The following is a 24788-nucleotide window of genomic DNA, read 5'->3' as shown; positions in this document are numbered from 1 at the left end:
CTTGTTGAAATTCCTGAAAAGCCATAAGGAATTCATATGTATGGAGGCATTATAGGGTAGTGTTAAAAGCCTGAGCTTTACCACTTACTGAAGGTGTTACTTGTATCCTGTCAGGGTCTCAGTCTTCTCATCTGTAAAATGTGGGTGATACCTTGCAAAGTTGTTGTGAAGATAAAATGAAGCAAGTGCTTAGCAGAGTGTTAGATACGTAGTAATAACTAGGAGGAAGAAGTAGTGGGTGAGGTAAGGACATAAAATACAGCAATGATAGTTATAATATTGGTGATGATGATGATAATGATATTAGCTGCTAATATCCCTCCTCCCTCCCCAGATACAGGCTTGCATGAGCCCAGGGCCTTGTTTGCTACATTCACTAGCCTTAGCCCTCCGTCCAGACCAGGTTCCTTAACCAGGACAGGTAGCTGTGTGGTCTGCATTCAGCCAATCATGCTCTCTTGCTCTGGTTTCTCTGTGTGCACTACCCTCCCCCGGAAAGGGTTCAGGGATGAACAGCTCACTGGTGTAGAGTTGGTGTTCTAAATATTTGTTAAATTGTTGGTAACCTAAAGCAAGCATTTCCTCTCGACAGTGTATGGTGAACTTTTTTAAAAGAGTGTTTTTGGTCGACTTTAAAATATATGGAAGAAAATGCTAGGTACGAAAACTGTTCAAGGGGAGAGTTTGTTTTGAATGAATCATAGCATTTAAAATTTTCTTCTCTTAGCCACTCACCTTCAGTTTCACCTCAACTGTGTACCTGCATCCTTTGTAATTTTAGACATTTTCACTTAACTTATTTTGACTTTGGAATATGTTCTACTCCAAGTTCTAAGTGAGCTACCTTTTATTATTTCTCTGGAATTAGAAACATTGACTTGGCCATGATGAATCAGAATCGTAAGCACATCTGGCTGTGACATAGTTATTTGCCAACACTAGGGGTTTGAGTTTGTCCATAGGAAATTTTAGGAAATGTATGGAATAAAAAATTGTACAATTATGATAATTCATGAAGTATGTCTGTCTTTGAGTATCAGCAACCTACTCTAAAACTTTGTGGCTTAAACAGTGATAATTTATTTGCTCACAATTAGGGCACGGCAGTTCTGCTGCGGGTCTTGTCTGGCCTGAGGTCACTAATGTGGCTGTTGTCAGTCGAAGGCTCCAGCCAGAACTACTTGGCCTAGGGATCTCTAGCTGGGACTGCTCACCGGGTCTCATCTTCCAGCAGCTGACCAAATATCCTCCCACGGAGGCGTCGCGCTCCAAAAGGGTGAAAGCTGCAAGTCTTCTTGAATCCTAGGCTTAGAAGTCATACAGTGTCACTCTGCCACATTTATTGGCCAAAGTAAGCCACCAATCCAGCCCAAATTCAGGGGATTGGAAATACCACCTTTTGATGGAGGATGCTACAAAGTGTGTTACAGGTCACACTGACAGGCATGGGAGAGCATTGGTGCAGCCATCTTTGCAAACATTAAGCACCTTGCTTTTGACACATCAATCAAACTCCCTTTGTTTGCCATGACTGATAAACTCTGCTGAGAGGAGCAGTGCTAAGTGCTTCCCTGTGTTATGGGTAACAGCACTGTGAGGTAGGTACTATTTTTATCCCCATTTTAAAGGTGTAAGGGAGCATTAGCGTGCAAGTAACTTGTCCTAGTTCTCTTACCTAGTTAGGGTCAGATCCTAAAAGACAAGTTTATTCCTGTGCCAGTGCTTCTTAAATGCATTGCTAAAGAAACTCGCGTGGGGAGGGGAGAGAGAGTGAGAAGTGGGACCAAGCATAGTTCTGAAAATCTCAAAAGAAAAACCCAGTATCTTAAAACTTCACATGAACTTTGTGTTCTACTTCGTGATATACGCCTTTGTTTTACCATAAAATTAACAGTTGAAGTTATTGCAAATCAAATTAAATTTTATCCCGCAAATCTTTGAGAAAATGGTTTATTCTAGACTCAATAACTAATCAGCTAAAGGTCTTTGGTGTAAGTAGTAAAAATCTGGCTACTTTAAGCAAAAAAATGGAGGTTGTTGGAAGGATGTGGTTAGTTCCAGAATTGACAGAGCTGAAACATGAGGCCTGAGAATGGAGCAGCTTCAGGGTCCAGATATCAGGCCGCAGAGGGCAGTCTCGTCAGGGTGCCAGACTCACTAACCTCTCCAGATCTAACACCCTCTTTACTGAGAGAGTCTCTCCCAGGGCCATGGGTCCCAGCAGGTGCCTTGATTCCTGCCTCACAAGGAAGTACATTCTGGGGGAGTTTTATTCCCTAGCAGGGGGAGTGGATTCAGGGCTGGTAAACCAACAGATGTCTACTATCTGAACATTCGTGGGCCGCTCTATGTGGGGTGCTTTGTGCATCATCTTTCACACTTAGTATTTGCAACACCCTGGTAGCCCTTGGTTTACCCCTCTCCCTCCTAACCCCACTAGCCTCCAACGGTTCTTAAACCCCAGTTTGAGAAGTCCTCTTGTGACTGTACACCATCTATTTCCATTCCAGCTAATCAGCACTTGCAATTTATCCATTTTTTACATGGTAATCTTTTCTAAAACATTATGCATTTCTCTGATTTTTAAAGAAAGGCATATAGAGTATAACCTCTTATTGGTAACAGAATCCGTGTTAAGAACATTTTTATGCAGTGCATACTAATCCCCCGGGACACAGTGAGATAAATATAGTTATTGGGCCTTGTACTCAATGTCCCCAAACTGCCCTGCATTTATGTTTTTCTCTCTTCCCCTGGTGCATAGCTGCTTTCATTTGTAACCTTGCTAATACTTTAAAATAAACATTTTAGACCTTACAGCTCACAGGCCAAAGGGACAACCTACATTTATATAGTCTTTAGAGTATAAGTTAAAGCATGTTTCAAATGGTTTTTTTACCATTCAAAATGTTATTTTACCATTTGAAGGTGCAATATGATTTTATTTAGAGCATTTTCATGTATATACTCCTGTTTTATGCTCTGATCTTTTGAAGTCACAGAAGAGCAGATTTTCCCATTTTTCAGCTGAGTGTGTGGTTTAGAAAAGGTAAGCAATTTCCTCTGCAACCTAGGACTGTTGGCAGGAGAAACCGGGTGTGCTAACTATCCATCCATGCCTTTGCTGAGGGAGCTTCTGGCACAGTGGTGCACCTACTGCAGCAACCCCTTTTCTGTTTCTCAAGATTCAGGGCTGAATTGGAGAGATAGGTAAACCTATGTTTGGCTTCTGTTACTGTGGGGACATCGGTGTATAGTGAAGGTATTTATTTGGTAGTCACCTTGATCATTAGCAGCCACCTTTGTTTGTTCTTGCTGTGGAGGCCCAGCATCTTTTTATTTCCCCACAGATAGCCAGGAGGAGCCGATTTACCTCACCTCTTCTTGGCTACAATTAGCTAGTTTTGAAGTACCTCCTGGAGCCCTTCAGTCTGGCCTTTGTTACTTCCCCGTGGTGTAATTACCGCCTTGTGGTATAGTCACTTGTCCTTCCAACCTCTGGACTCTTCTTTTAAATGGTCTGCTCTGTTTTCTGCTGCTCAGGTCCACCACTACAAGAGATTCTGAGAGGGGCACTTGACACTTTTGTTTGATTAGGGTCTCCAGACAGTGTTCTATTAACAATAGATTGCATGTTAGGCTCTTTCTCCTTTGCTTTTGAAGTTCATCGCAGTCTGAACTGAACCATCAATGTGATCATGGCAGTTATATGGTAGTTCTTATTTGGTCAGACCTTTTTGTAAATAAAAGACATTCCAAGACTTTTCTGTAGCTTTTAGAGAGCTTTGTCCTAACATTTAACACTAGAGTTTAAATTGCCTTTTTCTAATTTTTTTAAGGCATGGATTTCTACATCTTCTAACCATGTTCTGTTAACACTTAACATGGTCAAAAATTGTCTTTTTTTTCTCTTGCATTTTTAGTTTGTCTCATGGTCTCATTTTTGAAGACATTTTGAACCTTTAGAATGTTTGAACTTAATCCTGTAAAGAGTGCTAGCAAAGTTCTACATTGAAAAATGCATGCTTCTCATTTCTTTTCATTTTATTCACTGGTGTTTTTTTAGTTATAACATTCTGAACACAAATCATTTTTAGTGTTCTGAAACATAGCTCTTCTTAGCTGCTCTAAGAGGAGATATTTAAGACTCCATTCTCTGCTCCCTCCACTCCACACCCTGTTGATTATTATTGTTCTTGTAGTTTTAAGTATAAATCATTTGGAAATCGAAGTTAGAAAAGAGACCATTTGCCATTACATTAGGACAGTTTAAAAGGAATCACTTGTTCAAATTTACTAGCTTCCTGAAGCTAGTAAAAATGTTTACGGTTTCCAAGATTCCATGTTAATATATTTCAATACTACAAGACAGTGAATACCACATGTTTAGATATTATAGATTATGAAAATGGTAGCTCTTAGAAAAAACAGTATCCCAGTGTTTTGTGAACAACTATAAATGACGCTAAACTGGAAAATCAGTTGTCATAGTAAATAGCAGTCATGATGTGGTAGTAGGCGGGTTTCTTAGTGTGTCTGTTGCTTTAGCTAATAACCAGCAATAATTAGCTTTCTTTTCCATACACCTGGTGTCAAGTATTAATCAGACTGGAAAGTTTTTATTGGCTAGCATTTGTAGTGGAAGAAACACCATTCTATTTTTTTTTCTCTAGTCTCTTAGCCATATAACTGACTGTGATATCATCTGCATGGTGTTCTTAACAAAGAAAAACATTTTCATTTTTTTCTATCTGTATTAGCAGTACTTCAGAGTATGAAAATAGTATAACCTTGAAGAGTCTAAATTATCTCAATAAGTTTGTGATCTGTGCCAGAAAAAAATTGCATGTTAAATCCAACTAAACATTCTAGTTTTTCACATTTTGCATGGTTTCTTAATTTAAAAACAAGTTCATTAAATGATTGCACTATTGAAAAGCTTAACATACACAAAAGCTAAGAGATGTGATTTGAATTTTGAGTTTTAAGAATTACATAAATTTGGTTCTTATGGAGAACTGAAATTCCTCAATACTTAGAGCATTTTTATTTAATAATTTTCCCTGATTGCAAGTCATAGGTGTTTACAGAAAATTTGGAAACTTTCACAAATACATGGAAGGAAATAAATGTTACTCAAATTCTACTACCCAGAAATACTACTATTAACATTTGATGCATATCCACCCAGCTGGTTATATAGTTCCCCAATAAAATATCCTTTGAAATGAATGCTTATAAGTAACGGAAAAGAAGGGTAGAAATGAATGTATAATGTGAACCAAATTTTGTTAATCCTACTGAGGGGCTTCTCCACCAGGAAGGGAAAAGAGAGCTCTTTGACCTGTGGCCGGCCTTGGCTGAAGTGTAGCCGAGCATCTTTTCTGCAGACTAATCTATCTGCCTGCATCATTATCTTAGCAACTCTTTCTGTCAGCTCTGAACGCCTGCCAGTTGCAGAGGAAGACATTTGGAGTTCTTGTTGAAGCAGCTTGTGACCTAAGTTACATCAGTTCTTATCAACCCCCTAGAAAGATTCTTTAGCTCAGCTCTTATTTAAAAAAATGCCCCAATATTCACAAATACAGTAACCTCCAGGTTATTTGTGCAAGTGAAAGCAAGGTGGAGTGTGCAGAGACTCCCAGGTGATTTCACTTAACATCTAACCTCAAATTCAGTCGCCTTGGTAAAAGAAAAATCCAAAGAAGGAGCACAGAGCAGATTATGGTATAAGCATATGCCAGTCTTCTCCTGTGGAAAAGTGCTAATCTGGTCAGATCTGGTAGAGAGGCAAGGCTGAGCAAAGCAGAATTTTCTCATCCTACTTGTCTTTTGCCTTAGTGCAGAAGGAAGATTTATCCTGGGGTGAAAGAGAGAAAGAAGGAAAGCTCATGAGCAGGTGGCTAGTAGTACAAGACGGTTGGCAGCTTTCTGTGGGCCTTGGCTAGTGGTTAGCAGATCCTCAGGTCTGAGAAGCTAGCAGAGTGAAGTGACACACAGGAAAACTTCCCCAGGCACTGAGACAACTTACAGGTGTTCAGTGCGAAAATAAAATGCTAACTTTGATTCTAAGCCCTTAGCATGAGGAAACCCAGAAGAAGAAGGAGGAAGTGGCATCTCTTTTTAAATGTTTTTTTCTTGACATGCAACAGACTCCTGCCTAGAGAATTGTGTCAGCCTCTCCATTCTGCTGCCAGTCTGCCAGGTGCGCCCCTGTGTTCTGCACTGACCAGTTCAAAAGGTGTCGTTTCTGCTGGAGAACTGTAAGAGCTTACCTGCAGTGCTTGGTGTGAAGGAAATGCTCTGTAAGATAACCATTGTGATAACTGCTCACATGCAAGGGAGGGAGATTGCTGGTTTTACAAGTCTGTAGTTTGAATTCTTTTCTGCAGGAAACAGAGACCAATCAGATGGGGTTCAGAAGACTCTACGAAGGGATTATTTGCAGAGGAGTTGGCAGAGTTAAGGGTGACACAGGGTTCCTATCACCCAGAAACCAGCAGCATCGGGAAGCCCTTATCACTGCTAGGTCCAAAGGAGCAAAGAAAAGAAATAGCATCACTGGAGCCAGGTGAGAGAGCTGGAGCCATAGAGGAGGGGCCCTCTGACAGGAGCTATGGTCCTGGAGGGATTTAGCTGCTGTCAGAAAATGCAGTCAGGAACAGGGAGGTGATAATGAAAGAATACTCCTCTCCCCCACTTTCCTCTCCCACCTTCTTCCAGTGCCTTCTATTGGCCAAATTCATCTGGAAGCCTGCCTACCTCAACCCAATGATGCTACCAATAGAGGTCAGTCTTTGGGACACAGAGCAGGGCCAGAATGGTGAAAAATGGGTCTGGGGATGGGAAGGATAATCAAACAGAAATTACCAGCACACCTTAGTAGCATGTTCATACCCCACTTCCACCATTTGATCTCATCATCTTCATCTCCTGAAATCCCAAAATAAGCTTTAAGCATGTGAACTATTGACTATGACTCAGTTTTATCTTTTAATATAAATAGTCCAAACAGTTACCCTGTCCTTATCATAATAGTTCAGTATTAGAGGGAATCTGAATAATTCTCAGAAGAATTGGGAAATCACTGTGAAAGACCTTCTTTTGGGGCATTTTGTTCTTGGTTAAAATTAAACAAGGATTTTTTTTTAAATTAGGTATGTGGACTGTACAAATAATTTATCCTAAAATACAAAAATTGTACTTTTACTCACACATTGGTGAAATGGATTTTTGTTGTTAAAAAGTTAAGCTGCAAAAGAAAAGTAGAACTTTTTAAAGCCATTACGGATTATCCCTTCAGACCTATGGGATGAATTGGCAAGAAGAGTCTTACTTAGGCAGTCTGGAAATATAAGAAGGCATTTCTAGCTATTAATCGAGGGTCTGTCTCAATCTGGAACTTTATTGTGCATTTGGCTTTGACAGATGGAAAGATAAATAAGTTATTTACTCTGCTTTCCAGAAACCTTTGATCAAACAGTGAAAAGAGCTCCACACCCACCTGTAGTAATTGCTGATAGATACTTTAATGGAAGCATCAACTGTGAAATTTAAAAAAGGGAGAAGTGGTTTAGTCTGTCTTTACCAGAGATGGATTCATAGGGCTCACAAATATTTATCAAAAGTCTGTATTTTGCCATGTCCCAGAAGTACAGATGATAAAAAGATTTCAAACGTCTCTTCCTTCAGGGAGCTGGGGTCAAAGTGAGCCTTTTTCCCACTGTTTCATCAAGGGCCACCAATCTTTTGGTGCTTTCCCATTGCTTCAAGGATGGGTGACACGCACAGTTCTGTCCGTGTCCTTCTGTGTGTCTGATCTGGCCCTGCCTACATCTTCAGCCCCTGAGTGCTCTGGCCTTTTAGTGCATCAGACGTGGATGCTTCCTCAGAGCCTTTTCGCAGGGGATTCCTTTTGCCTGGAGTGCCTGCTGCCATCCTCATCTCTGAACACCTCTTCTGCCTCCTGGTTCCAGTTTAAATACCACCACTTCACAGAAGCCTGCCCTGACTTTCCAGACAAAATCCAAGGATCTTATTATTTGCTGTAAAATCCGTATTCAGGCACCCTGCCTTTCTCCTTCAATCACTATAATTTCTTTGTCTAAAGGTTTGATGTCTGTTTTCCCTACCAAAATGTAAGCCAGGAGAGCAGGGTACACGTCTGTCTGTTTTCACAGCTATTGCTCATACGTGGTGCTTACTAACAGTGTTCAATAAAGAATTGTGGAAGGAGGGAAAAAGTACTGGTTTCAAGCCCTTCCTGCTGCCACTCACCAGCTCCGTGACTTGGTATCTGGCTACTTGAAGTGTCAATTTCTTATCTGTAGAATGGGGATGATAATGATAATAGTACCCAGTATGTGCTAGGCTCTGCTTTGTGCTATCCCCTCAATTAGTCCTTATTAAAGAGGTAAAATGTCTTGCACGAGGTCACAAAATTTGTAAATAGAAAATAGGATTTACATCCTGGTCTATTTAATTTAAAAAAACCTATTGCTTTCCTCCACACCTTTATGTGATTGTCCTTGGGGGTAGGGTAGGCTTGTAAGAGAGAAGGTCCTTGACACAGGTCAGTATGGATACCCATGCTGAGGATGTTGACATTAAAGAAGAAGCAGGCTGGAGATCTCTTAAGCCAGTTTTAGGGAATCAGAGTGTGGGATAAACTCCATTTAGATGAAGAGTTAAATGACTTCTAAACTGAGTCCAGAAGAAGTTGGCAGGATGTAGAAGCAGCAGGTAGTGCAAATGCCCTGAGGCAAGAACTGGAGCCTGAGGGTGAAGAGCCTTGAAGGCTTGGCTAGGGAGTAGCTACTTTCTGCAAAACGCTATAGGGAGACCTTGCTGGGTTTTATTTTTTGAAAATAGTTTGGAAGCAGGATGTTCCAATTTGGAGTCCCTTTTGGGGGCGGAAGTGTCCAAAGCCTTTCATCTTTATAGCAAAGGACACATTTTAGCTGATTCTTGCATTCCACTGTAACAGCACAACTGTGTTTGAAAAGGAGTCAGCAGTGTGAGGTAAGGAATGGATGTTTATGCTCAGCTATTAGGCATGATTCTGCTGTTGTTTGTTATGGTCTTTCTGTAAGGATAGACTGTCCAGCTTGGTTGGGTGGCAACCTTGCACAAAGTGCTTCACCTCAATAGCCTCAGTTTCTCATCTGGAAATTAGGGATAACTAAACTGCCTACCTCATAGACTTGTGCAACATCCACATAGTGCCTAGTGCAAAATAAACTTTCAGGCAATGTTAGCAGTTTTTGTTGTTTATACCTATTTCCTGTCCACTCTCGTCCATGTCTCTATACTTGTTTTCTGTCCATTCTGGCCATGTCTCTCGAATGAATGTGCATTATTTATCAAAGACAGGTTGACTGGGACATACCAACTGACATTTTTTAAAGGTCATGATTTTAGGGTCTACAAAGACATGAAAATTGGCAGTGAAATACTGTAGTGTGCCTCTCCTCTGTATCCTAGAGTATTTATGATGAAATGCAAAATGTGAACATGAACCACTACTTACAGAAACTAATGTGTGCGCCAGGGCTGTGCTTTCGATGCATTTTCCCAGGGAAGTAGTTTTGATCATATCTATATTACAGATAAGGAAGTTAGGAATCTTTTCTTTTGAAGATGTTATCAAACAATGATAGAAATAGACAGTAAACCATGTGCTTCTCCAAAACACTTTGTTCCTTTAGCATTTTAAGGCCTGACTTACCTTCCAACTACTTCAGTTGGAAGTATCCCTAATTTCCAGCAGAGCTAGGAGGGAGAAATGGGAACAGGGCTCTTAATTTGTTTTCTAATGTTGGATTCATTAGAAGCACCAGACATACAGTGGTGCCTAGTACATAGTAGAGGCTCAAGAAATGTTTATTGAATATAAATCTTAAAGTTGAGTGAGAAAAATATGACAGAGAAAAGCAGTATTAGGTGCTGACCCCAACCTATTTTCTATTAAAAAATTAGTCTGAGGTCATCAGAAATTTTATTAGCACAGCCTGTTTACACAGACTAACGGTTTGAGGTGAAGAAGTTTCCTGTGTGTATTACATGGGATTAACTGCAGTCCATGCAGTTTAATTATCTACAGAAACATGTCTGCTTCCCACTAGGTGCCCCCACTGTCCAAGAAGCTCCTGACTCTGTTCTGTGTTGGGCTGATTAATTTAGCCTCACTGAAAAAAAAACTATGTGTAACATTAAAATACACAAACTCTGTAAGTAGGAAGAAGATGTAGCTGCTGCCACAAGTCATCACTAGTGTATTCCAAAGCCGGGTATGACTGATACTTGTGTTCTCCTCAAGCTCTAGTAATTAAGAGTTGGCACAAAGGAGATAGCATTTAATGGTACTGGGGAAGGAAAGGAGGAGACCTTGCATAGAACAGCAAGATGCATTTCATTCTGGATTTCCTCTCCGTCTTCCCAACAATAGAAACAAGTCTTCATTCTGGTTTTTTTTGGAGGAACTTCATTCTGATAAAAGGCATTTACTGGCCATATCAAACCTGAGAGGTGGCCAGGTCGATGGTAGTTTGATCACTAAGCATATTCTTCATGATTTATCATGTTCTGCTACAAAAAGAAGATATTAAAAAAAAATAACTGTTGATTTAATAGAAGTAGCTCATGTAGAAATGTTAACATGTCAAACATTAAAAGACTATGGTGAGACCCAGTGCCCAGATCTTGGTTTTAACTACCATTCTCCAGTAAAAGGAACCAGACATGACTTAGCCCTATAGTTGAGGCAGGGGGTGAACAAGATGAGCCTGGAGCATCTTCTAATGCCAGAAAGCAAGAAAGTACTAAAACAAAGCAAGACAAAACACACAGACACACAACACACAGTAATGGAGCATATTACAGGGACATAGGAGTCTGAAAGAGCCCCCAGTGGTCACAGCTGGGACAGTTTAAGCAACTGAAAAAAATAGTTCTACATTATAGCCTAAGATAAAAATAAATATAAATGTGCAATGCACATATAATATATAATGTAATAAATACTACTATAACTATAATAATATAAAACAAATATCCATGATCCAAACTGACATAATTGAATGATTAAATAAGTAAGCAAATGGAAGAGAATAGATAAATCTTCCATGTAGAAGAATTTCAGATGATCTATGTGGATGACCCCACGAAAGAGGTGAAACATAACTGCCTAGCTCTTAAATGTGGGCAACGCATAGTGATATCCATGCAGAGAGTGCAGTATGGAAAGGGCTAAAAAACCCACAGCTTTATAGTGGAGACACCTGACAAATACTATCTCAGCAGGATGATCAAGTCAGCGTGAATAGTGATGAATGTTCATTTGGTATTATGTGATGGGAATTGCACTTTACCTCTGTAAATCCCAAATCCCATAATCCCATTACAGTCATGATAAAAACATTGGGCAGATAATTGAAAACTTTCAACAAAATACCTATTTCAGAACTGTTTTTCAAGGTCATCACAAAAGGAAAGTCTGAGAAACTGTCCATCTAGAAGAGGAGTAAGGAGACAAGACCACTAAGTATAACATGGCAACTTGTGTGGGATCCTGGAACAGAAAAAGGACATTAGGCAAAAACTAGGGGAATCTGAATAAAGCATGGACGTCAGCTAATAATAAATGTGTCAGTGTTGGTTCATTAGTTGTGACAAATGAAGCATACTAATGTAAGAAATAGGGAAAACTGGTACAGGGTCTATAGGAACTCTGTAAACTTATAACCATTGTAAAATTAAAAGGTTATTTTTTATAAAGACAGTAGCAAGACAAAGAGTCTATAGTTCAGGTTTAATTTTCATCATCCTGGAAGCCTGAAGTAAATAAAAGCCAGTGGTGTTCTGGACTGCTTATGCTGTAAAGTGGGGCAACTCTTCCTTGCTGTTGTCTTGTAAAGCCTTGTAAAGCCATGACAGTTTGCAGAATCAGAGAATGCAGTATTCCTAAACGTTCTCCTGTGAAATTTTCTACTGGCATGTCTTTTTTTCCCCTTGCTTCTGCCCAGTAGCAGTCCCTTGAGTGGCATTTGCTGTCCTAGTTAATCAGAGAGTAGGGGAAATGAAAAACTCTCCTCTTCCCCCTCCTACGAAGCTTCAGTGGGCACTGGAAATATAGGTCAAATTGCATCACGTGGTAAGGAGTGAACAGGAAGGTATTTATGAAATGCTGCCAACTTCTCTTTAAATTCCTAGTCATTATGAACCAATGTTGAACCAGCTTAGATGTGAGATACAGGGAATCGTGAAGTCATGTTTTTGATGTAGTCCCAGAATGTTACATTTTAATCACTGATAAAAAGATCTCTTTCTAAAGCTGTAATGCAAATAACTTACACTGGTTTTGTTTAATCTCTCAGCTTCTGGAATTCTTTTTGTCTCTTATTTATTATATGCCAATTGCAGCAATTTATGTTAATTTAGCCAGAGAGATGTTTGAATTAGAAACCACTGCCATGTGTACATTAAAAAAAAAATTCTGGTCATCACGTAAGTCTAATAATGTACTTTGCAAATTACATATGATCGTATGTTTAATGGTATCTTGATTAGCATACAGAAATCATAAAATATGTTTTGTAAGTCATGTTTAAAGTATGCTGTTCCATGGCACTCTTTTTTTTTTTTTAATGGCAGAATCTGACAGGTTTTCAGAGAAGTCGTTACATGTTTTTAAAAAATATTTTGCATATTGTACATACTACCATCCTTTGTGAGACATCCAGATATTGGCTGTCAAAGTGGTCAATGTTATTGACATTTTCATGAATAGAAGGAATCCTCACAGCAAAAACCATTCTAAAACCTACTCTTTTTTCCACTCTCTCTTTGCTTCTGTCAAGATAATTGGTAGTTCATTTGTATAACAAAATGAGAGTCAGATGATAATATATATTTGCATTGGTTTGGGTATTATTTAATCTCGTAGGTTAAATAAATTATTTTTTGAAATATGTTTATAATCCAAAATACTTTTAGCTGTGTAATTTTTTATTTTGAAATAATTAAAAATTCACAGGAAGTTGTGAAGATAGTACGAGGTAGTACAGAGAAGTCCTGGTCACTCTTCACTAAGTTTATCTCATCGATTGCATCTTATCTAACTATAGTATAATGGCAAAACCAGGAAATTGACATTGGTACAGAGTTTGTGTGTAGTTATGCTAGTTATCTTGTGTAGATTCCTGTAATCACTACCATCATCAAGATACAGAACTATTCCATCACTGGGAATTTTCCTCATGCTGTTCCCTGATAGTCACAGGATTCCTGTTACCCTTACAGTCTCTAACTCCTGTCAGCCACTAATATGTTCTCCAGCTCTCTACTTTGGACATTTTGGGACTGTTACATAAATATGATCTTCTGAGATTGGCTTTTTCATTCAGAATTTTTAAAAATTTTATTTTTAAAAGAATATAAATATTCTTGAAAAAAAATATTTTTCAAGAATATTTATTTTTAAAAGATGTTGTTATACAGAATTTTATTCACTAATTTTCAAATCTGTATTTTTCTAGTTCTATACTCTCTGTTGCTATATTTGAACAGCAGCTAAAGTCATATGTGCCCACGTAATAGCTGATTATAGCATTAACCTTATTGCCTACTGTTAAGGATGATAACTGTGAAGTTGAAGGAAAAATTACCATGGGTAAAAGCCCATCCCGTCAACAGAGTAAACATTACAATTGATTATTGAGTGGCAGTAAGAAGTCCAAATATGTATTTTAACTATACCAAATAAAGTGAGCAACATTTGTGTTCTGTTTCACCTCAAAAGAACTCTTTAAAGAAAACAGACTTTGGGGGACACTATATTTAAATGAATAGCAGTTGAAATACTTACATTAACTCGCTAATATAAAGATTGTGTCCCCGCTTTGTTATACAGATCTTCCTCAACTCATGATGGGGTTATGTCCTGATAAACCCAAAATAACCAAAGTCGAAAATGTACTTAACACGCCTAACCTAGTGAACATCATAGCTTTAGCCTAGCCAATCTTAAACATGCTCAGAACACTTACATTAGCCTACAACCAGGCAAAGTCATCTAATACAAGCCTCTTTTATAATTTAAAGTGTTGAATATGTCATATAATTTATTTGATATTGTACTGAAAGTGAAAAACAGAATGGGTGTGTGGTACAGAATGGCTGTCAGTGTATTGGTTGTGCACACTTGTGCACACTGTGGCTCACTGCCCCTCCCAGCATCATGAGAGAGGATCCAACCTCATATCACTAGCCCAGGAAAAGATCCAAATTCAAAAATAGAAGTACAGTTTCTACTGAATGCATAGCGCTTTTGCAAAATCATGAAGTCAAAAGAAAATTGAACCATCTCAAGTGAGGGACCATCCATATGTGGTCAGTGTGAAATGTCACCATATGAAAGCCAGCATCTGCATCATGTTAATAAGATTCTTTGAATATCTTGACTAAAAAATGGAGTCCTATGGATAGATGAGGCTGGGAACAAACAGCCTCAGAAGGAACAAATGATCCTCAGATGCTGGTGTGTTGTTTTCTAACAAAGTATAAATAAGATTTTAGGAGCTGCAGGGAGGGCATGTTAGTATTTGGCTACAAATAATGATAGCATGGCTCTAGGGAACCCCATGTGGGCAGAGCTAGGGAACTGAGCAAATAGAAGGTGAGTCCCAAGGCACCGTCCTGCAGCTCACCAGCAATGAAGGTGAGCATGCGAGCACGTGAGCACTGGCTCCTTGGCTTGCCCGGCATCGTGTTCTGAAGGTCGTGTCCGAACAGATTTCTATACATGGGATACTCTTGTGATTAGAAATTGATCTTCATTTGGCTCTAGTTTCTAATATTTAAGACCTGTCTTCCACCCACATAGAATATTCTTTATAATTAAAATTAACTTTCACTTCTGGCTTAACATTTTTCTTCCGGTCATCTTTGTTTTCTTCAAAGCAGCATATGATTTTACTTGAAGTAGGTATTGGGATAGAAGAGAAGGGAAACAATCATTTATCCATCATTGAATGTATGCCAGGCATTGTACTGTTTATGTACCTTCACACATGTAATTATAGTACTGAAAATTTGCATTGATGGATCTGAGTAAACAGCATACTAAATAAGTAATTCTTTGTAAATAACCCAATTTTCTTGGGCAGATTTACTTAAGATGCCTGTTGCCCAAAACACTATATATATAGTGTGTGTATATATATATAAATAAAATATATGTGTGTGTGTATGCCTATAATATATATTAAGATACCTATCTTAAGATAAATGTATATATGGTATACTACGTATGTATTTTATATATATTAAGATACATTATTTTAAGATACATATACACTAATTTCTTTTATATACACACACATATATGGATAATTTAAAGAATAAATATCTATTAATTCATATAATTATGAGGCATTGTGGTATGTGATATGAAATAAAGAGATTTAAGACCTGTCTCTCCTGTTAGCAGCTTTCTGTGCAGATGAGGAAAACAAGTTATAAGTACAAATCAACTGACTACAGGAGTGAAAAGTACTTAAACTATCAATGCAACAGGTATACTAAGGGAATCCATAATTAATTAACAAATATTTTGGATTGTAAATGCTATAAATACTTAGAGGAGGAAAAGAGTATTGATCTCTGACCCCTGATTTTGTCACCTTTAAAAAGCAGATACTACCTCCCTCATAGTGAGAAATGAATAAAATACGTATATAAAAAGCTTAGTATATTGCCTATTACTTGGTATACCTTCAGTGATTTATAGCTGTGTTACTGACACTGAAGATTATGATGCTAATAGTAACAACAGTAATACTGGATTAGGGTAGGCTGACTTCTGTTGCTGCCCCAGATCTCAGTAGCTTCACACAATACATACTTATATCTCACTCAAGTCATAGCTCAGTGTGGGTTGGCAAAAAGACTCTTACTTCACCCAGTCATTCAGGGGGGAAATTTTGTGGCTCTGTCCACCTCTAGGTGCTTGGAGCCCTCTCCATTTGATAAGCAGAAGGTAAGAGACTGAGCATCAAGACAAAGAGGTTTGTATGGGTCAAGCCGAGAAGCAGAACCCAACATTTCTGTTCACATTTTAGGACTCAGTCACATACTAAGTCCTAATATCAAGTCTTCAGCAAAACAAGAAAATCCCATCCCAGGCCCAAAGTAACAACTAGAGTGGATGAGTAGCTGTCAGAGCCTGTGATTCCATTTAATTCAGTTCTTCATAGCAGGCATTTAGTAATACTTCGCATTACTGGAATGGACCATTGCAGTGGTGGACCCTGGGGATGTAAGGATGAAGTGCTGCAGACCCTGCCTCTGAGAGTCCCACTCAGGGAGGGAGGTGTGATGACCTGAGGAAGTTTCATCTGAGCTAGATTTTGAATGCTGAATTTAGCTATAAATTACTAAAGCAGTTAACTTGAGAGGCATGGAGAAAGGAGTCCAGGTAACAGAGGTAGTCATTGCTGTGGTGGTGACAATGGAGGAACAGATTTAGGGTTAGTTCTAATGTGCAGCTGCCTGAGTTTTACCCCTTATTGGCCTCATCTTGCAAGCCAGTTTTCTGTTACAGGAGTATAGTAAAAATTCTAACATCATAGACCCGGGAAGTTTAAGTGAGTTGATACATGTAAAGTGCTTATTATGTGTTAATGCTGGGCATTAGTAAGTGCTTACTGCATGCCAGCTGCTGGTATTATTGTCATGTGCTTTTGTTAAGTCAAAGTGCAAATCTATGACTTGACCAAAGATGTTGCATAAATTGGGGAACTGGGAATTTTACTGTATTTTTGGTTTTCTCTTAGGCTAATTGTGAACCAGTCACAAGTGATGGAAAAATGGCTTGTTGACCCATTAGCTAAAAGAAGGTGGAGCCTTGTTAACCTCAGTGAAGCCTGAGAAAGACAGGGCTTGAGAAGGGAGAGTCATGCCACCTGAAATAACAAAGGGAATGGGGATGGCTGTATTGAACCTTTGGCGAGAGGAGAGGAGCTGAATGTGTGCAGTTATGTAAAAGTGTCAGAAAATGGGCCCTCCTATTTCACGACGGCCAGGAAAGCCCTACAACTCACTGCACTGAGTGAAATGTATCCCTGAAACCTGGGCCGGAGGTATTGGGGTACTTGCCAGGGGATGGTTTCAGCTCCTCTGTATGTTTTCAAACTCTCATTTGTTCAGTGTAAGGACTCCGAGAGCAGTCTCTGTAGCTCAATAGGTGCAAACACTCCTGTTGACATTTGAAGAGGGGGATACCCAGTAGCATGATTGAAAAGACAGGTTGTATGGAATATAGAATTTCATTCTTAAATTTGCTTTGCCAGGGAGAAAGCCTGGTAGGGTAAACGCAAAGTAGAACTTGGGGAGGAGGAGAGTCAGTGAACAGGGACCACATTAATGCAATATTTTTGGAGAATATGCCTATAGCTGGCATGTAAGCTGCTTTTAAAAGTTTTGTTTGTGGTTTTTCGTTTGGGAGAAGAGACTTGGGAAAACAACATAGGCTCAGGGTCACAAGTGTAGCTGCCTACAGAAGTCAGGCATGGAAGGAAAACAAGTGAGGCAGCAATGTGATTACTTTGGAAAGAACGTGCCAGTGGTAAGAGGCAGCCCATGGCATGACGTCAGTTGGTTATCTCCATGGAAGAGCTGGCCATGGTGGGCAGATATTTGGATTTTGAAAGAGAAAATGGGAATAGGGATCTTTATGTTAATCTTCCCATCACTTCCATATTGTTAAATGTTAGCAACAAATCTCTTTTTTCTCTAAGATCACCAAATAGGCAAACAGACAAAAAAGTGAACTATTTTAGGCCTGTGGACTTTTCTGTGTGTAACAAGGGTCAAAGCTTGGAGAGAAAATGCAAAACATGGGCATTAGATGGCTCAGCTGAATACACTTCTGGTTCTAGGGCCAGGCAGAGTGCCTGGCATGGAACATATGCTCAATACATTTTTATTGAATAAGTAAACTGGGGCAAGCCTCTCTTGCTTTTCAGTCTTTTCATGTAAAGAATGGAGACATTGGAGTCGTCCTTCCCTGAGCTTTAACTTAGAAGATAGAATCAAGTCGGAACTTGTGTTACCCTCCTTGTAGGCCCCTCAAGCCCTTTCTCTTCCCTTTCATGCCCTCTGTAAGCACCTAGTGTGCCAGTCTCACATTAAAGCCCCATGGTTTGCCTAGAGTTTAAGAAGGTTTAAGAAATAAAAGGAAAGTTTATTTGTTATGCTTCAAAAACAAGACCAACTCAATCAAGCCTGTGTTTTCTTTCCTCTATCATGATTAGTGTGTTGTGTTTAATTTTGACAGACTCCATTATATAAGAAGTGATCCAGATTATGCCATCAATTACAGCAAGGCTCTCAAGAGTCTTAAAAGTACATAGAAATGTTACTCCTAGCAAATAAGTTATTTTTCCTGTAGAACACTGTCCATGTAACACTGGGCTTTACAAGTTTTTACTGTCTTGAGCAAGATGATTTTTGTCACAGTTACCAGAAATCAAAAGAAATTTGAGCTCAGAAGAGGGAAGCCATTTACTCTACAGGTCCAGGGGATTCGTAAAGCCCTCGGAAAGGAAGTGCTTTGGGCCTCTGGGGCCACACCTGGGACAGGAAAGCTCTCAGAGACTCCATAAATGTCCCCCTACCCCCAAACTGTTTCCCTTTCTCTCTTCTGGGGCTATGTGGCTTCCTGGGTCAGGTTCACTCTGAGTGGCACTTTCATTCCTTTCTTTTTGCTGACTGGCTTTTTCCTATAGACTGAGAGCAGATGGCGGTAGCTTGCAGCCTAGAACAGAGTAGACCCAATTCATCCCAATTTCTAGTTTCAAGGAAATAAATAGAATGTCTTCAGTTTGGGTAGTGCATGCAGCTCTGCCCAAAACGGGAGGCGTTTGGAGTCCCATAACACAAATATGACTTGACATGGGGTTGAGAGTTACATAGTGCTTATAAAGAAGGGTCTCCATGGTCTGGGCACACTCCTCTAGAAAAAAGGCATTTTCTGCAAACTCATCTCCCCCCTCTCCCCCCCAAAAAAGAGTAAATAAATTCATGCTTCTCAGGACTTTGGAGAACCATTTGAGTTATGTCTTTTCTTTCTTCTTGTTTCCTTTTCTTTTCCCACCTCTGACTGGCTCTCATTAAAAAAAAAAAATCATTAAAAAAGTTATATTTATTTAATATGTGTTACATAGTAGGTGGTGAATTAATAATAAAAGCTATCAAGTTTTATGTTTCTATGCTTAGAAAATGTTCTCCAGTCTACCTTTTAAACTATTTTGCATTGCAAAACAAAATTAAATTGCTATATTGGTGTACTGGAAAAAGAACTAAAGAGCACCAAAGGCCTCCATTCTGGTTCCAATTTCATCATTTATTTGCTGGGTAATCTTGAACAAATTGTGACCTCCCTCAGACTGTTTCCTTACTAGTAAAACGGAGATCATAATAACAGCTCCTCTGAACACAGTGTTACTGTGAAGATAAAATGAGAGATATGTGTACAAACATGATAATTTTTCTCTTACTAAAGAAGGATTCCTGACCCCCATTTCTAAGTAGAGAAGTTACTGTTTTTAAATTCTTACTTTTAGTAACTACTACTACGTTTTTCTCTCTAAGAGTAGAGTTTTCCTTAAAGCAGGCTAGTAAATGGTGAATTCTTCTAAAGGCAAACACTATCTTGGGGGCAATTTCATAGCATCCAAAATCTGATGACTTCTCTGGATACTTTTGGAGTATACAGCTGGAGTGTCCTGATAGGAAACTGAAAAATAGCTTAACCTAGTGAAATCAGATGAAGCAGAGTCTAATCTCTACCTCTAGTCTACTCTGAAGGAGTCACCGTCAGTGAGGTGAATGGTTATCGAACATAGCATCTTTACTGGCTGTCTCTATCCTGGTAATTTGTAACCCCTTTTGAGTGATTTTGCATAGCCTTAAAATGTTTAGGATGCAAAGAAATGAATTTTGGCTTAGGATGGACATGTTAAGCAAGATAGTGACTTTTATTGGAAATAAGGCAGAAAAGGAACACTAAAGTAGAAATTAGAAAAAAATTTAAAAAACAGAGTGGAAGGCATTAGAAATCATGGGAAGAAAACATCTGCCTTAAAAAGATGTAGGAATGGTTACTGAATGATTACATTACTGGATGTGAGTGAATACAACTGAAACTTTTTAAAAAGGAGAGGGGAATGATATACAGGAGTAATTTAAAAGCCAGTGAAGATAATTAGGAGTGAATGTTCAAAACATGGCATAGAGTTTCAGTGACTGACTCTGAGAGATGCATTTTTAGTATCTCAAACCATAGGAATATTTGGCTTACCATCTTAGAGTATATAAAGATAAATAAAAGTTGAGCAAAGCAGCATTCCTACCACCTGACCTTGGTGTATAGCCAGTGAGGATTATAGGAAGAGAAGTGTATTACTAGTGAATTTTCCATATGAGATCAGTCTGCCATGTTCTTTAAGCTTTGACAGCATCTGCTCCACAGCTATGTCATTGCCCATATATGCTGTTTTTTTCTCCTTTGCATGTCAAACTTGAAAATCAGTTTAATGTCTAACTGGTTTGTCAGCCTCCAATCCCTTGATTCCTTAACTCAATGCTCCCCCCAAATTAATTAGAATAGTAGCCACATTTTACTCAAAATATATATGTACACATATGCACAAAAATATGTAGATAATGGAATGCATAGTTTCCTGGTGCTTTTTAGGAAGCTAGCTTAATTCAGTTTTTGTTTCCTATTTATAGTATTATGAATTGCTTTTATAAACTGCTGAATGGTAAAGGGCAGAGTGAGCTCTCTAAATAATCATTTCATTCAAAGAGTGTGTGTGTGTTTTAAATCTGTGATTCTGACAGTATTCATAGGCGCAGACTTTCTGAATAGCCATTTTAAAAATTGAGTGAAAATTCATTAGTGGCAAATTACACACAGTGATTTTAAGCCCCAGGAGGCTGGCTCTATGTACATACTGAATAGCCATTTGTTCTTAGTTTATTGTAAATATAGTCAATTAGGTTTATTGTAAAAAAAAAAAACAATTGCATTTATTGTACAATTGGTAAAGTGCCTTGAATTTTAATTTTGGCATTTCAAAGCACATTTAATAATTTTGGAACATCTGGCAATAAATGAGATTGCAGATTTCTGATTGGCTTTATCCATTTTTTCCTTACTTTGTCCCTTTTTCTCTTTTTGTAGGTCTGAACAGAAGTGAGAAGAAAGCTTCCACAATCACAGCAGATGAAGATCCACTGGTAAATCAAACAGGATTTTTGGCCTGCCCGCCAAAGAAAAGGTAACTGGCTATTCCAGCATAACACAGTTGAATAAGTGCAATGCTGCAGATTATAACAGAATTTGACTTTTACCAAAGGATAATAGTCTTCAAAATTTAAAATATCTGAGTAAGATCTTAAATTGTAAGCATAACACTGAATTTGATCTTTCACTAAAATGAAATGGCAGTGAATTGAAGAGTAGAATATTATTAGGCGTTTGTCAGAACAAAAAGTGCTAAGCAACCTCCTCTTCCCATTCATTAAAATTACAAACTTGCAGGAAGACTTTGGAGATACAACTGTCCCATCCCTTTTCCCCCCGTCTAGCCCATATTTACCTTTTCCTAGGAAGTTATCTGAAGGTGTACCCTTGGGTTTCTCTACAGCTCCACTTTCCCTCATTCCTGTTTTCTTCTCTCCACAAACAATGCAGACCCAGCTGCTCAGGGCAGGGAAGCCGCTGAGCAAGTAGTACAACAGGCAGGAGTCCTTCAGGTGCAGTTTCTGTGCCCAGTGCCTTGCCTGGCCTGCCAGACAGCTCTGCTCATGAGCAGTCCCAGACTGTTATAAAAATAGCTGCCACCATAATTGAGTTTCTCACTACATGTTCATCATTGTGCATTTACTGTTTGGAGAGAAGGGTGGTAAGTTTCACATAATACGAAAAAGAGGGAAAATTCCTAGATAAATTTTTATTAAAAAAGAATCCATCTTCCCATCTACTCCTGAAAGGAGTGAGGGGGCTTACAAAGTAAGATGCATTTTAAGAAGAGTGATTGAAGGATAAAGCTGAATATAATCCAAACAGGAAAGACCAAAGGAGCTTTAGCATCTGAAATTGATTCTCTTACATACTTAGGCAACAAAATGCAATGCCTCAATCAGATTTTAGGCAACTGTAGCAAAGATGGAAACATTTTGGACAACATGAACATTCATCTGCAGAGATAAAATTTTGACCATTACCAGACAAAAATGAGTTCAGGAGGATATGACAGTTCTAGTTAGGGAAGGAAGTGTCACAGACTCATGTCTTCAGGGACCAGGCAGGTAGAGGAATGAAATGGGTCAAGTAGAGCCATGAGAAACTGTCAAATTCATGTCTAGTCTAAAAGGACAGCCCCTGTTCAGTGCCAGCTGATTGGAGGCCCGATATTCATTCAACAAATGTTTATTGTGTGCCCACCCACATGCTGTACTCTATTCTGGGCACTGGGAATTAATAAATCAAAGGAACAAAATTGTGGCACTTACCTTTTAGTGTAAAGAAACAGATAATACATGTCAAATGCAATAAATAAATGCTTTATACATTATACTAGATGATGACAATTGGCTGGGAAAAGCAGGTCAGATTCAGGAGAATCAGAGTGTTCCTGAGGGCTGGGGCTTGCAGTTTTAAATATGGGGGGTCAGGGTAGGACGTTTTGAGAAGGTTAGATCTGAACATAAAGGGTGGAGGAGTGAATGGTTAAGCTATCTGGGAATAGAGTGAACATCCAGAGCAAAGGCCTAAAGTAGGAGCCTGCCTGGCTTGTTTAAGCAACAGAAAAAAGGCCAGAGCTGAGTAAGCAGGCAGGAAAGTGGTAAGAAATAAAGTCAGATATGTAAAAGACCAGCGGGTAGCCTCATAGGTCATCATCCAGTGAGCCTTGGCTTTCTTTTACTTGGAGAGTGGGAGAAGTGGGAGGCTGCTGGAGGGTTCTGGGTAGCGGAGTGACTGGATCTGACTTCTGTCTTAATAAAATCACTGTGGTCACTATATTGACGTAGGCTGTAAAAGCAGTGAGAACAGTTACAGTTTCATCAATACAGTAACCCAGGCAAGAGACAACGATGTTGACAGACCTTCCAGATTTTTAAGGGAACTGAAATCTTGACTTTAATGACTTTCCTTGAGTTTTTCAATGTTAGCAACTAAATTAAGAAAACAGTTTGTGACAACCTAAATAAATAACTCTGTGGGATTCTGCCACGTGCTGACAGTTTGCTACCTCAGGTATAGAAGCGGTGAAGAAGTTCACAGAAAGGGAGGACTTTGGGCCAGGCTAAGTTGGGGAGGGTAAGGGTTGATTTGAAATGATATGAAAGCAAGAATTTGATTAGCACATGAAGCTGAAGGAAGGGAAAGATAATGATGTACAACTATTCATAATAGCCAAATGAGGAAGCAACCCAAATGTCTATCAACTGAATAGATGGATAAAGAAACTGTAGTATATCTTCACAATAGAATATTATTCAACTAGAGAAAGGATGTTGGTCCAGATGGTAAAAGGTGTTGATTGTCAGTCTAAGGAGTTAGGAATCTCTTCTGTTGGCAGCTATAAATATAGCATATGTACTCTATAAGGAAGAAGGAAACTGAAGAGGGGCTGTTCCTTTGGGAATTCTAGCATCTGGGTTTCAAAGCAAAGCAAATGGCCTCTGGTCTTATCACTCTGTGACATTGCTACTCACCGGACGGAATTTTGTAACAGTTTTCACAAATGTCTCAAAATTAATTTAGAATTTCTTCTTCTTTTAAAAAACATCCTTACTGTTCTTATTATAGTTCCTGGTTATAAAAGTTTTTTTAAAAAAAATTAGATAATTAGATAACTGTGAGGTGAGGTGATAGGTGTGCCAACTGACCTTATTATGGCAATCATTTTGCTGTCTGTAGGGGTTGTGTGTGTGTTGTGTCTATCATCATGGTGTACATCTTAAACTTATACAGTATTATATGTCAACTATAATAAACCTGGAAAATTTAAACATTGTATAAATATGTATTTAATAAAAAGCCCCTTTAATTACAGTCTTTCACTTTCTGTTCCTCGTAAGTTCAGAGTTATCTATTTTCTATGCATAGCATCGTCATCATTACTTTTTAGACACATATTATGCATTGTATTTTGCATGTTACTTTTAAAAAATTTATCGCTTGGCTGTCTTTCCAGTTCTTTATTTTGGACTGCTATATTATAAACTATACTTCCATTCGTCAAACAAACAAAATAAATAAATAAAAACAAATGTCATTTATCTCTATTACAAAGAGGATGAGGTATCATAAAATATGAAAGCAGTAGCTAACACTTAATGAGCACTTACTATATGTCAGATACTGTTCTAAGCATATTAATTCATTGACTCCTGTAACAACCTGATGAGAATACTGTTATACCGTATAGATGAGATGTAGATACTATTGTGATCCTTCTTTCACACAGAAGCTAACTGAGCAGACACAAAACATGTCTTAAGGTCCAGAGTAGGCGGTGGCAGAGATGGGCTTCAGGAGCAGTTTTACCTCCAACTGATGGTGGTCATGAGGGACCTTGAGGTGAACGGTGTGATTTCATAGACATTTTTCAAGAGAAGTAAATCTGGAATTTTGTGTGAAATTTTCCAAATTTTAATGTTGACTTTAAAAAATAGCTTTATTGAAATATAATTAGAATACCACAGATTTACTC

At 38.7% G+C, this 24788-nt stretch overlaps 1 protein-coding gene across 4 annotated transcripts in view; it reads left to right on the top strand.

The window, feature by feature from the left end:
• Positions 1 to 24788, top strand: part of ATXN7 (ataxin 7) — a 122182-nt gene that overhangs the window by 6694 nt on the left and 90700 nt on the right. Inside the window, exon 2 of one of the 4 annotated variants that reach the window (XM_036878396.2) lies at positions 21248 to 21344. The gene's annotated coding sequence lies outside the window, so the exon portion shown is untranslated. Of the gene's footprint in view, positions 1 to 19706; positions 21345 to 24788 lie in introns of those variants that run through there. The other 3 variants (XM_057507927.1, XM_057507923.1, XM_057507910.1) reach the window with 3 other exon arrangements.

The sequence above is a fragment of the Manis pentadactyla genome, chromosome 1 (genome assembly GCF_030020395.1).
Source record: "Manis pentadactyla isolate mManPen7 chromosome 1, mManPen7.hap1, whole genome shotgun sequence".
Classification (NCBI taxonomy): domain Eukaryota; kingdom Metazoa; phylum Chordata; class Mammalia; order Pholidota; family Manidae; genus Manis; species Manis pentadactyla.
Note: the sequence above shows the minus strand (reverse complement) of the source record. Positions and strands in the feature narration are given on the sequence as shown.